The following is a 12,566-nucleotide window of genomic DNA, read 5'->3' on the forward strand; positions in this document are numbered from 1 at the left end:
CCTCAAAACTCCCCAAATAATATATTTTGTTATAAAGTAGAGACTTGTTCCTAAACTCTATTGGACAGAGGACAAAACAGAGGGTCAGAGAAGCTAATAAACATGTGGCCATTTTTCCGTGCTTACTGCTAAAAGTTACCTGCCCTGGTGGGCACTATTAATCTGTTTCCATTTTAATGAATGAAGACACTGCCATGCGCGAGGCTGAGACATTAGCCTGAAGCCCACACAGCACCCAGTGTATACCTGGGCCATTTCAGCCTGGATGCAGGGTGCTTGGGGCCCCAGCGCCAAGCCCATGCCCTTCTCCCGGGAAGGTCTTCCCATACCCTCAACCTGGATGCTCCTTGTCAAGTTCAAGTCACCTTGTCTCCGAATCTTCCCAATCAACTCTGCTCTCACCCAGTCTGCCGTTTCACTCCTCATCAAACCCCCTTGTGATGTGGGGCATCGTTGGAGCTGGGAGCCCCAGGAGGGCCAAGACCTCCTCTTTCTACCAGAGGCTCCATGCCCACCCTGAGTTGAGACTGCAGCAGGAGTTCCTTTCTACCCTTCTCTCCACAGAGGCTTTTTTGTTTGTTTTATCAGCCTGTTGGTCCTTTAGTGCATCATCCCACTTGCACACATTTATCACATTTATCATCCTGGGTCCTACCAGGGCCAGATGCTGGCTTTCCAGACACTCCCTGTTGATATGAGGATGCTGAGTTCATTCTTCCTGAGAGCACGCCCTTGACATGGTCCCAGTGGTTGACTAGGATGGGGTGGAGGAAGCCGGGCCAACATCAAGATATTTACAAGGATTTTGGACTCTGACTTAAGGCAGGTCTTGCAATGTGGTGCCTGGCTGACTATCAGAGATGGCAAGAGTCCAAATACAGTAGGTTAGGGTGGGTGGACACTGTAAGGCGAAGATTTTGAAATCTTGGGGGTGCACTATTGTTTGATGCTTTCTATTAAAAAGTAGAATCATTCGATGTTCCTGAAGTTCATGATGAAGATATGTACAACTTTTATTCTTCCTGGGCAAGGATCCTCTGGAAGAGTCAAGTCATGTTGATATGGTCAGCAGACCGCGTTGGGGCAGATGGTTTTAGCTGTCACACATGTAATCTCAGGTCACCACCTCATATTGGATCCTATGGGGAGACTACCCCTCTGGTGACCTCCAAGCTACGCAGAGGACACTGGGCTGTAGAAGGAGCAAAGCCTGGAGTCTGATCTGAACCATGTCGCTCTCTCATTGTAAGTCGTTGCAGTGGGACTTGTAAGAGGTCCTTGAAGGACCTCGCTGTTTTCTCTTCTGTCCAATGGGGCGTGCAGGCCGGTTTCCTGTTCTTCCCATGTCTCTATAACTCGGTTAAGGTTGTGGCTTTGGGTAGAGAAATGACTTCCTAACAGAGTCAGGAAAGAGGAGGAGGGGAGGGCGCCAGAGAGAAGAGGAGGCGGTGGAGAGACGGAAGGGCAGCTGCGGAAGGGTCTAGAACAGCAAGGCCCCTTTCCTCAGGTCTGGAACGTTTGAGGGTTTTATCTGGCAGAAACGTATACAGCATTTACAAATTGGAAATAACTCTGTAAACTCAGATAAGATTGTCCCAGTAATAGTGTAGCCAGAAACAGCTCACCGGGGCTCCCTTTCAATTAACCATTTAAATCACAGCCCATACAAACCCTACCCGCTGTGGCCTCATATTAAAAGAGCAAGTTAGACCAGAGTCGAAGAGTTGTGATTCATGCTGCTGGGTGTGGAAGATCTTGGAGTCTATAGTCTGATGTAGCTCTTTGAAAGAACATTCCTTCAGCGGCTGGCAGAGACATTGCCCCCAACCCTCTTCCTTCTGAACTGAATGGTGATTCATTATAGATAACCCCTTCTGATTAATTTTGTTTTGACTTTAACTATGACATTAAAAAAAAAAAGCTGTAATTGGTAAAATTCTCCCCTCTAACATTCACCACTCAGCTATTTTTAGCTGGCTTTGGTGTTGAGGAAAAAAAAAAAATCTAAATTTAGAAAGAAATTAAATTGTTGATTGTCATTGAAAGTCCTGGCTGTCAGATTAGAAAGTCATCGTGTTAGACCCTCTGTGATGAATAATAAATCAGCGATTTCCTTGAAATTCTTGTTTGAGTTCTTTTCCTTCTGTCAATTGGAAGCATCAGAAGATGTGTTGGTGAGGCAGGCGCAAGCTGATTCATTGACACAGAGCTTCTCAGATATGTAGCTACGGATCAGTCAGAGTTCTGTACGGCCTGGCCTGCAGGGAGGGACTGGTCCATCATCCACTTACCTGGACCAATAGGCACAGCCTTGTCCAGTGGCAGAAAGAGGGGCAGACAAGTCTGATTTGAATCCTGGTTCCAACTGGTGCTGGGATCCAACTAAGTTCCTTTGTTCCTGCGGACCTCAGTTTTCACATCTGGAAAATGGTTAGAATACTACACCTTATATATTGAGGACAAAGGATTAGGGATGTTGTATGGAAACTGTGAGCACAGCATGCTACCTATCTAGGCTTCCAAGATGTGGAAGATGCTATCAGAATTATAATAATTATGGGGAGTGCTGTAGACAGCTTCAGTAGCCGGATACTGTAGACTCTGCAGGGAACCCATAGGGAAATCTGAAAGTGACTTTCAAGTGTGTTCTGTCCAGTCTGGATATAAGGTCATGAATAGCAGTCCGAGGTCAAGCTTTCCCTCCCTTTTATGACAAGAGGCAAGGCTCTCTTCTAAATAGCTCTCAAGCATTCTCATCACAGCTAAAACTCACAAAGAAACATGAAAATCAAGCCCTTCTAGCAGCAATTTAATGACTGAACTTAGACTAAGTGTGACCTTTGGCCATTTAAAATCAGGCAGATGTTTTTCCCCGAGTCTCCGCACACCTCATCTTTTTGCAGTCTCTGTGATCTGACCCTCCTGGTGATTTCTTTCTTCCCTAAATCCTGTGGGGTTACGGTGTCTGGACAAACTTCTGAGTAAATTGTTTGCTGTTGTTGTTCAGTCACTAAATTGGGTCTGATTCCTTACAACTCCGCAGACTGCAGCACACCAGGCTTCCCTGCCACATAGCAGCACGTTGCATATAGAAAATATCTAACACCAGTGATTCATTCAAAAGAAAGTGAAGTTGCTCTGCCGTGTCCCACTCTTTGCGACCCCAAGGACTACAGTAGCCTACCAGGCTCCTCTGTCCATGGAATTTTCTAGGCAAGAGTACTGGAGTGGGTAGCCATTTCCTTCTCCAGGGGATCTTCCTGACCCAGGCATTGAACCCAGGTCTCCCGCACTGCAGGCAGATGCTTTACCATCTGAGCCACCAGGGTTCAAAGGGAATGTGAAATTTAAGTTTGGATAACAATAATAATTTTTATCATTACCAGCAGCCTTTATTCTTCATAACACATGGGCTATGTAATCTCATCTCTTTTTCTCACATTCCAAAGATTCCTTGAAAGTGAAAATGTTAGTCACTCAGTGGTGTCTGACTCTTTGTGACCCCGTGGACTATAGCCCACCAGACTCCTCTGACCGTGGGATTCTCCAGGCAAGAATACTGGAGTAGGTAACCATTCCCTTCTCTAGGGGATCTTCCCTACCCTAAGATCAAACTCAGGTTTCCTGCATTGCAGGCAGTCTCTTTACCAGCTGAGCCACCAGGGAAGCCAAAGTTTAATAAATAACTGGAAGAGCCAGGAGTCATCAGTCTCAGCCTGCCTTCTGCTCTGCCATCGACCACGCCTCCTCCTTCGTCTTTGGTTCCGAAAATCATGAGTTCATTAACATTCAGACAAGGACCTCTGCTTTTGCAGGACATATCAAATGAACCCACCCAAAAACCGTGGCGTGGGATAGACCTTGGCCATCTCAGTCCTCTTAAACTCTGAGATCTCTGAGGCTCCTCTTCTCCAGGCAAGGGTCCTGCAGAACTAGCTTGGAGGACCCTTATCATATCCAAAAGGGCTTCTCTGGGGGCTCAGATGGTATGGCAACCCACCCCAGTATTCCTGCCTGGAGAATTACATAGACAGAGGAGCCTGGTGGGCAGCAGTCCCGGGGGTCGCAAAGAATCAGACACGACCGAGAGTCTGACACTTCCACTTTCATCATGTCCAATCACCTTCCAAAGCTGCTCACTCTGGTCTGAGAAGATGGGTCTGGTCTAGGGTCACTCATCCAAATAGGGTAAGCCTCAGGTTAGAAAACACATTTTTCAGAGTTTCTCTGTAGGACTCTTTTATCAGGTTACTTCCTCTCGCTTATTACAGAGGGAGTTTGAGGTAGATCTCTCTAGAATGAGATCCTTCATTTAAAATGTCTGGATGTGAATGTTTCTTTGCAGGGGACTTCACAGTATATAAATATAAGCTAACTGGAATTGGGATAAACAGAAGAATGAATTTAACGAAAAGCTTACAATAAGCTTCAGACTCCTTTCCTTCTCCCAAGAAGAGGAAGTCATGCAGAGCAGGGTCCTCAGAGCAAACGTTTCTAAAGCCAGGGAGCTGTCAGCAGGCAGCCACATGTTCCCAGTTGCCTGGGCAGGCCTGCAGTGCTGCAAGTTTGGGATAAAGGAGGCACTTACTCAGTGTCTGAAGAACTTGAGAAATGTACCTTGGCATGAGTGAGACTGTACATATACATTATAAATGTATATGTACATAAATGTATAAATATGTGTGGATATACATACATATATACCTAAACACATATATGTGTGGATAAACGCTCAACATTCAGAAAACAAAGATCATGGCATCTGGTCCCGTCACTTCATGGGAAATAGATGGAAAAACAGTGGAAACATTGTCAGACTTTATTTTTGGGGGCTCCAAAATCACTGCAGATGCTGATTGCAGCCATGAAATTAAAAGACGCTTACTCCTTGGAAGGAAAGTTATGACCAACCTAGATAGTATATTAAAAAGCAGAGACATTACTTTGCCAACCAAGGTCCGTCTAGTCAAGGCAATGGTTTTTCCCGTGGTCATGTATGGATGTGAGAGTTGGACTGTGAAGAAAGCTGAGAGCCGAAGAATTGATGCTTTTGAACTGTGGTGTTGGAGAAGACTCTTAAGAGTCCCTTGTACCTCAAGGAGATCCAACCAGTCCATTCTAGAGGAGATCAATCCTGGGTGTTCATTGGAGGGACTGATGCTAAAGCTGAAACTGCAATATTTGGCCACCTCATGCGATGAGTTGACTCACTGGAAAAAACTGTGATGCTGGGAAAGGTTGTGGGCGGGAGGAGAAGGGGACGACAGAGAATGAGATGGCTGGATGGCATCACCGATTCTGTGGACGTGAGTTTGAGTGAACTCCGGGAGTTGGTGATGGACAGGAAGGCCTGGCGTGCTGTGATTCATGGGGTCGTGGAGAGCAGACACGACTGAGCGACTGAACTGAACTGAAACTTATGTACATATACATAAATGCATACACATGTATGTATATGTGTATATACATGTATACACTGAACTGAACTGAACTGAACTAGCTGTGTTGAGTCACTTGCGGCACACAGGATCTTTGCAGCATCATGTGGATCTTTGGTTGGGGTTCGTGGGCTCTCTAGTCATGGCTTAGTTGTGAACTCTTAATCACTGGGCCACAAAATCCCAGAGACAGAGAACCCAGGCAGGATATAGTCCTATGGGATTGCAAAGAGTCAGACACGACTGACCATACACGTGGACACACGAGGGAAGTCCAGCGAGATTGTATGTTGTCCATGATTTACTTCTTGGTTCCGTGACACACGATGAGTTTCACATATTTGGAATGAAAACTTTGTCTCCTTTTTAATTTTAGGATGAATTGTTTCTCTCGAGATACGGGCAAGCACAGAAGATGAATATTTATCATCAGCTCAGTATCATCCCTTTCATTAACCACTCTCTCTTCACCTGAATAATGTCCAAAACACTGGTCCCCTATATATATTTAGACAGATTTGTATCAACATTGCATTGTTACACTTGACTTCCCCCTTTTTTTTAATTATGTAAAAAAAAAATCACATTAAGCCGAATCTAATTACTGCAATGTATATTAGAAGCAGGGCACCATCAAAATTTTATTTAAATTAATCAGGTTTTGATTTAAGATATTAAATTCAAATTAATCATGTAAAAATGGAAATGATCCTTGACGTGCTTCCAGCTGTGACTTCAGTCTGTTTCCTCGTGAGTCACTTTGGGGATGTCTTGGGGGGAACATTACAAAAATTCACGCCGGTGCTATTTCAATTAGAGTTATTTAGCAGGACAGATGTAAAGAATATGGTATAATTAAGAAGGAGCTGATGATGTGGCTACAGATTTTCAGGATTAAACGAGGGAAAAAAAATACATGAACTAAAGTGAAAATTTGACTAGTGGCCATGATGCCCAAATGCAAGTGCAGAGAGGTGACGCGTTCATTAAAGATGGAAAGAAGATTTGCAGAAATGCGCGACATTTTCTCTGGAGCCATCTGCAAGACTCCTACTTTGGTTTCAACTTTGAAGTTTCATTAACAAGCTGGTACTAACTGATACGGCAATTCTTATCATTCCTGAAATGATCTTTCCCCATGGCAGTCATAGCCGTTGACTAATTTGATTCTAGGCCCATCAGAAAGCTATGAGAGTTAAAACAATACTTCAAGATCCATTTTTTAAATCAAATTGCATATATTGGCACATATAACACTGCATATATAGATCCATTTATTATTTATACTCACACACACACAAACTGGGTGTGATTATATCAATAAATTTTTTAAAGAATGTTGATTCTCTCCTATTTATAATAAATATGACAGATTACAGAGTGTTTGTAATACAGCGACTCATTTTTCATAGCACTTAGATGGAGTGGTGATAGTCCTTTATTCTCGGGTGATGAGATGGGCTTATAAAGGTTATGCAATTTGCCCAAAGCCTCATATCTAATTAGACGCTCTTGGCCTGCCCACAGCAGTATCATGTTCCCCACACCCTCACCTCTGTGTGAAGTTGGTTTTTGAGGCCTCAGAAAATCCCAAGAGTCAGAATATGATCTTAAAGGCCCGTTTAGGGCATAACTGGTCAGAACAGAAATCCTGGCATTGTGATTGCTGTGCCGGGGCCCCTTGTTTGTCTCCAGCAATTTGGCTGAACCCCAAGGAGGCTCTGGGGTGGGGGCTTTCCTACCAGAGGATGTGAGTCAGCCTGAGTTTCAGAGCCTCAAGTGATAACTATTTCCATGTAAAGACCGGTGCATATCCTTTCCTGCATCCACTCTGACAAACACCACTGTTCCCACGGGCATCGGCTGGCCCCACTGTCCTGCTCTGATGCCCTGGAGCCCCCAGATTGGGGCTGCACCCCCTCTCTCCAAGGCAGAGCCTCTTCTCCACCTGGGTCCTTGGAGTCTTGAGAACCTCGGTTCCTTCTTTCCTGATCTCAGACTGGATCCTGATGTCACGAGTTATACGTGCATCCCTGGAATGTGAGGGTTTCGAGGGAAGGAACCTGGGCTGGTTTCTCATAAAGAAATTTATCCTCAGGAAGAATCTAGGCCTTCTTGCTGGTCTTCGGCTTCTTATACAAGCAAGGGGCTGGAACCCCAGTAGGTAGCAGGTAATGTTTGCACAAGGAGAAAGGGAGGGAAGGTGAGAGAGAGAAGCAGAAAACAGGAGTGAATGAACGCTTCCATCCTGGAGTGAAGTGACTGCTCTTTGTGAAGGAGGATGGGGAGGCAGGTGGGAGGCTCTTCCCTCCTCCAGCTCAACCCTCCCCCCGCAAGTGACTATCCAATCAGGGCAGGGCCCACCCCTCAGACATCAACTGTAGGTCTATCTCACGCGTCTGGGCCGACGGCAGAGTTGTAGAAAGCAGGTGATTCATTGACGGGCTCTGCTTCCCACTCATAGGATATAAATATATGTAATTACTCTTTCAAAATCACGTTTCACTCTTTAAAAAGGAATCAGGTGGGAGGTTAAAATAATAACTATTTTTTTTTTCTTGGTGGAAAAATTGTCTTTTGTCAGTTAAATGAAGTTGCTGATTTCTCAGAAATCCGATCAATCCAATAAAAGGAACTTTTCAAATGCCAGGATAACATTTTTTTTTTTTCTTCTGATCTTCTTTGTTTGGACTTTTCTATCTCATTTGCATCCAGTGTCATCCAACATGGCTCATGGTCAAGCTTTGGATGGAGACCTCACAGCTTACAAGCCCTAGATGAGATGCTCAGCCTCTCTGAGCCTTGGTCTCCCTAGTTCTAAGTGCCTGCTTGTTTTGTGATAAAGAAGCTGCCTCCCAATGCAGGAGAAGTAAGAGACAAGGGTTCAATCTCTGGATCGAGAAGATCCCCTGGAGAAGGGAATGGCTACCCACTTCAGTATTCTCGCCTGGAGAATTCTGTGGACAGAGGAGCCTGATGGGCTACACTCCATGGGATCGCAAACAGGCAGACACACTGACTGACTAACACTTTTCTTTCAACCCATCCTTAGGCTGCTCCTCTGAGAAGGTGGAGCCTGGATTTCCACGGTTGTCACTTGCTGTGCAGGTTGGGATGGTTACTAAGTCCCTACAGCTCTTAGTAGATAAGGCATCACTAGCTGGCTGAGGCTTAGACAACTTCCTTCTAAATTCTCCAGCTCTAGAAAGGCATTGTGGGAAACAGTCTGTGCTTTGTGAACTTGAGCTAGGATCCTCTTTTGTAACTTAAATTTTGGTGACATTGTGCAAACGCTCCATTTTCTGATTGCGTTTCGTTTTTTGTGAAATGGAGTGAATGACCTCTATGTAGAAGAGTGCAGTGATTAACTGAGAAAACATTTGGCTTCTCTGACTCTATATTCTAGCCTCATCTCTCCTGCATCCTCCCTGAGAAGTGAAAGAGTGAAAGTGATAGTCACGTGGTCATGTCCAACTCCTTGTGACCCCACGGACTATAGCCCACCGGGCTCCTCTGTCCATGGGATTCTTCAGGCAAGAATACTGGACTGCATTGCCATTCCCTTCTCCAGGGGATCCTCCTGACCCAGGGATCGAACCCATGTCTCCTGCACTGTAGGCGAATTCTTTACCATCTGAACCACCAGGGAAGCCCCACATCCTCCTTGATTGTCCTTAAATATGCCAAGCAGGCTTCTGCCCCAGGGCCTTTGCACTCTCTGTTCCATCTGTCCCTGGGTTGCTCTTCCCAGTTAGCAAGACTTTTTTTTTCCTGTGGTGAATTCACTCGTATGACCTCAGTGTCCCTTTGTCAAAGACCCTTTCCCTGATCATCCTCTCCTGCTTCCAGCATTTTCTGTCCTATTATCCATCTTTAGTTTTCTTCATAGCACTTATCACCCTCTGAAATTCTTCTCTTTATTTTTATATTTCTCTCTTGCCCACCCCCCAAAGTTAGATCAAAGACTTTCTCTCCTGTTCCCTATTGTATCCTCAGGAGCTAAAATGTACCTGGCAAGCAGCTGGCTTGACTGAATACCTCCATCTGAAATAAAGCGGCAAATTCACCCAGGAATTTGCAAATTCTCCTGCATTTTATGAATTATCTCCTCTGGGGAGCTAACCCTGGGTTCAGTGGAGAAGAGCCAGGACCGTTGGCTGTCCCATCCATGAAGCTTTGTGCCCAGAGGGCCGCTTGTGCTTGGTGGCCTGAGTGCACTCCTGCAGTAACCATCCACAGAGAGACAGGAGAAATGCCTAGAGAGACAGGGAGAGGAGCTGAATCATAGTCTAACCATCAGAGCAGAAGAGGGGAGGCTGAGTACGGGAGACCCCCCCACACTGTCCTTCCTCCCAGTGTCCCCTGTCTGTCTGTCCAGAGAGCCCGTCTCACACCTGATCCCAGGGAGAGCCTTGCATCCTCGCCCTTGTCGCTTGGGAAGCCAAACCCTGTCCTATTTACTCAGCTCTCCAGGTCAGGGCTGCGCTCCTCCCTGAGCGCCCCTGAGAGGCTGGGAGTCCCGGCAGCACCAGGTCAGGGGCAGCTAATTAATACTGAAGAGGTCTTGGTGGCTCCTGCTAATTGCCACAGACTCTGCAGGTCTCGGTGTGTCATTATCGCCCCTGCCCGAGTTCCCTGGGGCCACCTCTGACTTCAGGCTGAGGGCAGTGATCTCCGAAGAGGTGAAAGTTTTACTGCATCTTTGCATCAGGCCTGAATGTCACTTACTCAGAGCAGATGAAAATGGGGACCCAGTTGAGCATGCCCCCAGAGGCCATGCCTATGTGGTCCTTTCACACGTCAGCCACATCAACCTCCCAGCAGTCCTGCAAGGGAGATGCTTTGTTATCTCTTTCCATCCTGAAGATGGGGAAACTGAGGCTCCCATGGTTTCCACCTTCTGAGATTGCCGCAGGCCTCAGCTGCCTCAAGCAGACTCGAGGGCAAGGCTGATATGATCTCCAATGCCTACAGCTGCCACTACCCTACACTGTGCACAGAGTCCAACTCTGAAGAGGGACAGCAGATGCGATTCACAGGCCCGCCAGCCTTGTTCGGAAACTAGTGGGGCCAGATGCCCTTCAGAAATCAGAATTTGGCCCTTTATAGAATGCTACTGTGTGTCACAATTGTATACTATACAACAGCACCCCCACACACACCCCGCCTCCAAGAAGACTCTGGGGCAGCACCTCGTGGGATAGTATGCATTCAGATTTCTGCAGCAAAATGTATGAATATTCATACTGTGTGGGGGGAAAGGACTATAAATAGCCTTCTACCCGTCCCATCAGTTCAAGTCCGGTTTTCCTACCAGATCAACAATAAAAATGACTTTGGTTTGCAAAGCATTTTTGAAACTGAGGCTTTTAGATCATGGACTGGTACGAGCTAAGAGACAGGGGATGCTCTCTCTTTTCTCCACATGACAGACGGCACGTACGGCAGCCCAAGGATCGTGCCCAGTTTGTTTATGAACTCGATGTCATTCGCAAGCAGAGCACACGTGCAAAGCAGAGAAGGTTCTTTGCAGAGCAGTGGACGGCAGAGCGTCACAGCCTGGCCGTGACAGCCCAGGATCTGAGGCTCGGTAAACATTCTGCGGACAGTTCTTGTGACTGTCACCACCTGGAAGAGCCTGGTGTCAGTCAGATCAAACTTCTATTAAATAAGTAGACGCATGGACCAGGGCATTCAGAACACGGTCACTCCTTCCTCCAAGCTTTTCTCCATCAACGTTGGGTGACACTGTGTGCTTAACTTGGAGCAGTTTGCAGATGTCCCCCTGGCCGATCAAAGCTCAGGCATCATCCTTGTTACCAAGTGTGGCGTGAGGCTGCAATCATGAGGAGGTGGTGTTTTTTCTAAGACTTTAATTCAGAACGTCCTCTCCAAAATCCGGAAGACTCTTTCAACCTACTCCAGGCAGCTTACAAGAAAGAAACAGGCCCGTCTACATTTAAACTAGTGATCTGACCGCAGGCCCGCGTTCGCGTGGGAGACGGGCTATTTTGTTAAGGCCCTGAGAAACTTTTCCTTCCTCCCATCTGATAGGGTTGTTACTTCCTTTACAGTGTGAAGAGCAGAGATGCAGCTCCCATCCCCCACCCCCGACCCCCCTGCCACGTGGTGAAGGCGAGAGCAGAAAAATAGGCCGGGTTTTCACAGAGACACACCGGAGGCTGTGATTACGTAACCAGGCAGGGTACTTGCCAGTTCAGGCTCGGGGGTGGGTGGGGAGGGAGGCAATCCTGGGGCTTCCTGCAGAGCGAGCGCCCGGGTAGCGGTCCTTGAGATGGGCTGAGTGGGGAGGCTCACTATGGAACCCCAGCTCATAAAAAAATTTGCTGCCTCAGTTTTCTCATCTGTGAAATGGGCTTCCTATGGCCAGTTCACAGGGCCTGGAGGACAGAAGGATCTTAAGCCTACAGCAACTCACCTAATGAACTAACCCTTCCTCATTGTTCATGATTTTGCAAACATCTTATTCAATCCTCACTGTGGCATTGATTATTGTTATCTCCATTTACCTTAAGTGATTGGCTCGAGATCGTAGAGATGTTGGTGGACCTGGGCTGTCTGACTCTATACTGTGTTAAATCCAGTCACTAGGTCAGTTTTGAAACTAAAGTAGCAACTGAGAAGCAAATCACTGACAACCTGCACTAACAGCAAGAAATCATTATCCTTCCAATCAAAGCGTCCAGCTTCACAAGACTAGGACAAGTAAATATTCTGAGTTCTCAGCTTTTAAAGTATGCAGGGTTCTCAGCCCAGGACAGAGGGTTAAGAATAGTTTAGTTCACATCCAGAGAGCAACCTTTCCTGTAGACACTGCAGGCTGAAATGTGTCTGAAGTGCAAAGGTGGACAAACCCTTCACCAAGACAGACAGCATGGCTCTAGAGCATCTCAGGTTCTTTATCTGGGGAGCCTCTGGGGCCTTGGAGAGAAGGTTAACCTTTGAGACTGTGCAAAATGATGACCTGTGTCTTTAACAGACTCCCCAGCTCCTGCCTTTCCAGGGCTGAGCCCAGCAGCTGGCAACCCCCAGACCCAGGCTGCCTGTTTTGTACAGCCTCTGAAGCCTGCCCGGCTGCTGCCCTGGGAGTCTCCTGGCCACAGGTGA

The 12,566-nt window shown here is 46.6% G+C and overlaps 1 long non-coding RNA gene across 2 annotated transcripts in view; it reads right to left on the minus strand.

The window, feature by feature from the left end:
* Positions 1-12,566, minus strand: part of LOC148774479 (uncharacterized) — a 48,871-nt gene that overhangs the window by 2,655 nt on the left and 33,650 nt on the right. Inside the window, exon 5 of one of the 2 annotated variants that reach the window (XR_016035730.1) lies at positions 2,354-2,420. The exons of the other annotated variant lie outside the window; for it this stretch is intronic. This is a non-coding gene — a long non-coding RNA (uncharacterized LOC148774479). Of the gene's footprint in view, positions 1-2,353; positions 2,421-12,566 lie in introns of those variants that run through there. 2 annotated transcript variants of the gene reach the window in all.

This window comes from Moschus berezovskii, chromosome 21, assembly GCF_049115385.1.
Source record: "Moschus berezovskii isolate FMDL1 chromosome 21, NW_MosBer_1.0, whole genome shotgun sequence".
Taxonomy (NCBI): Eukaryota; Metazoa; Chordata; class Mammalia; order Artiodactyla; family Moschidae; genus Moschus; species Moschus berezovskii.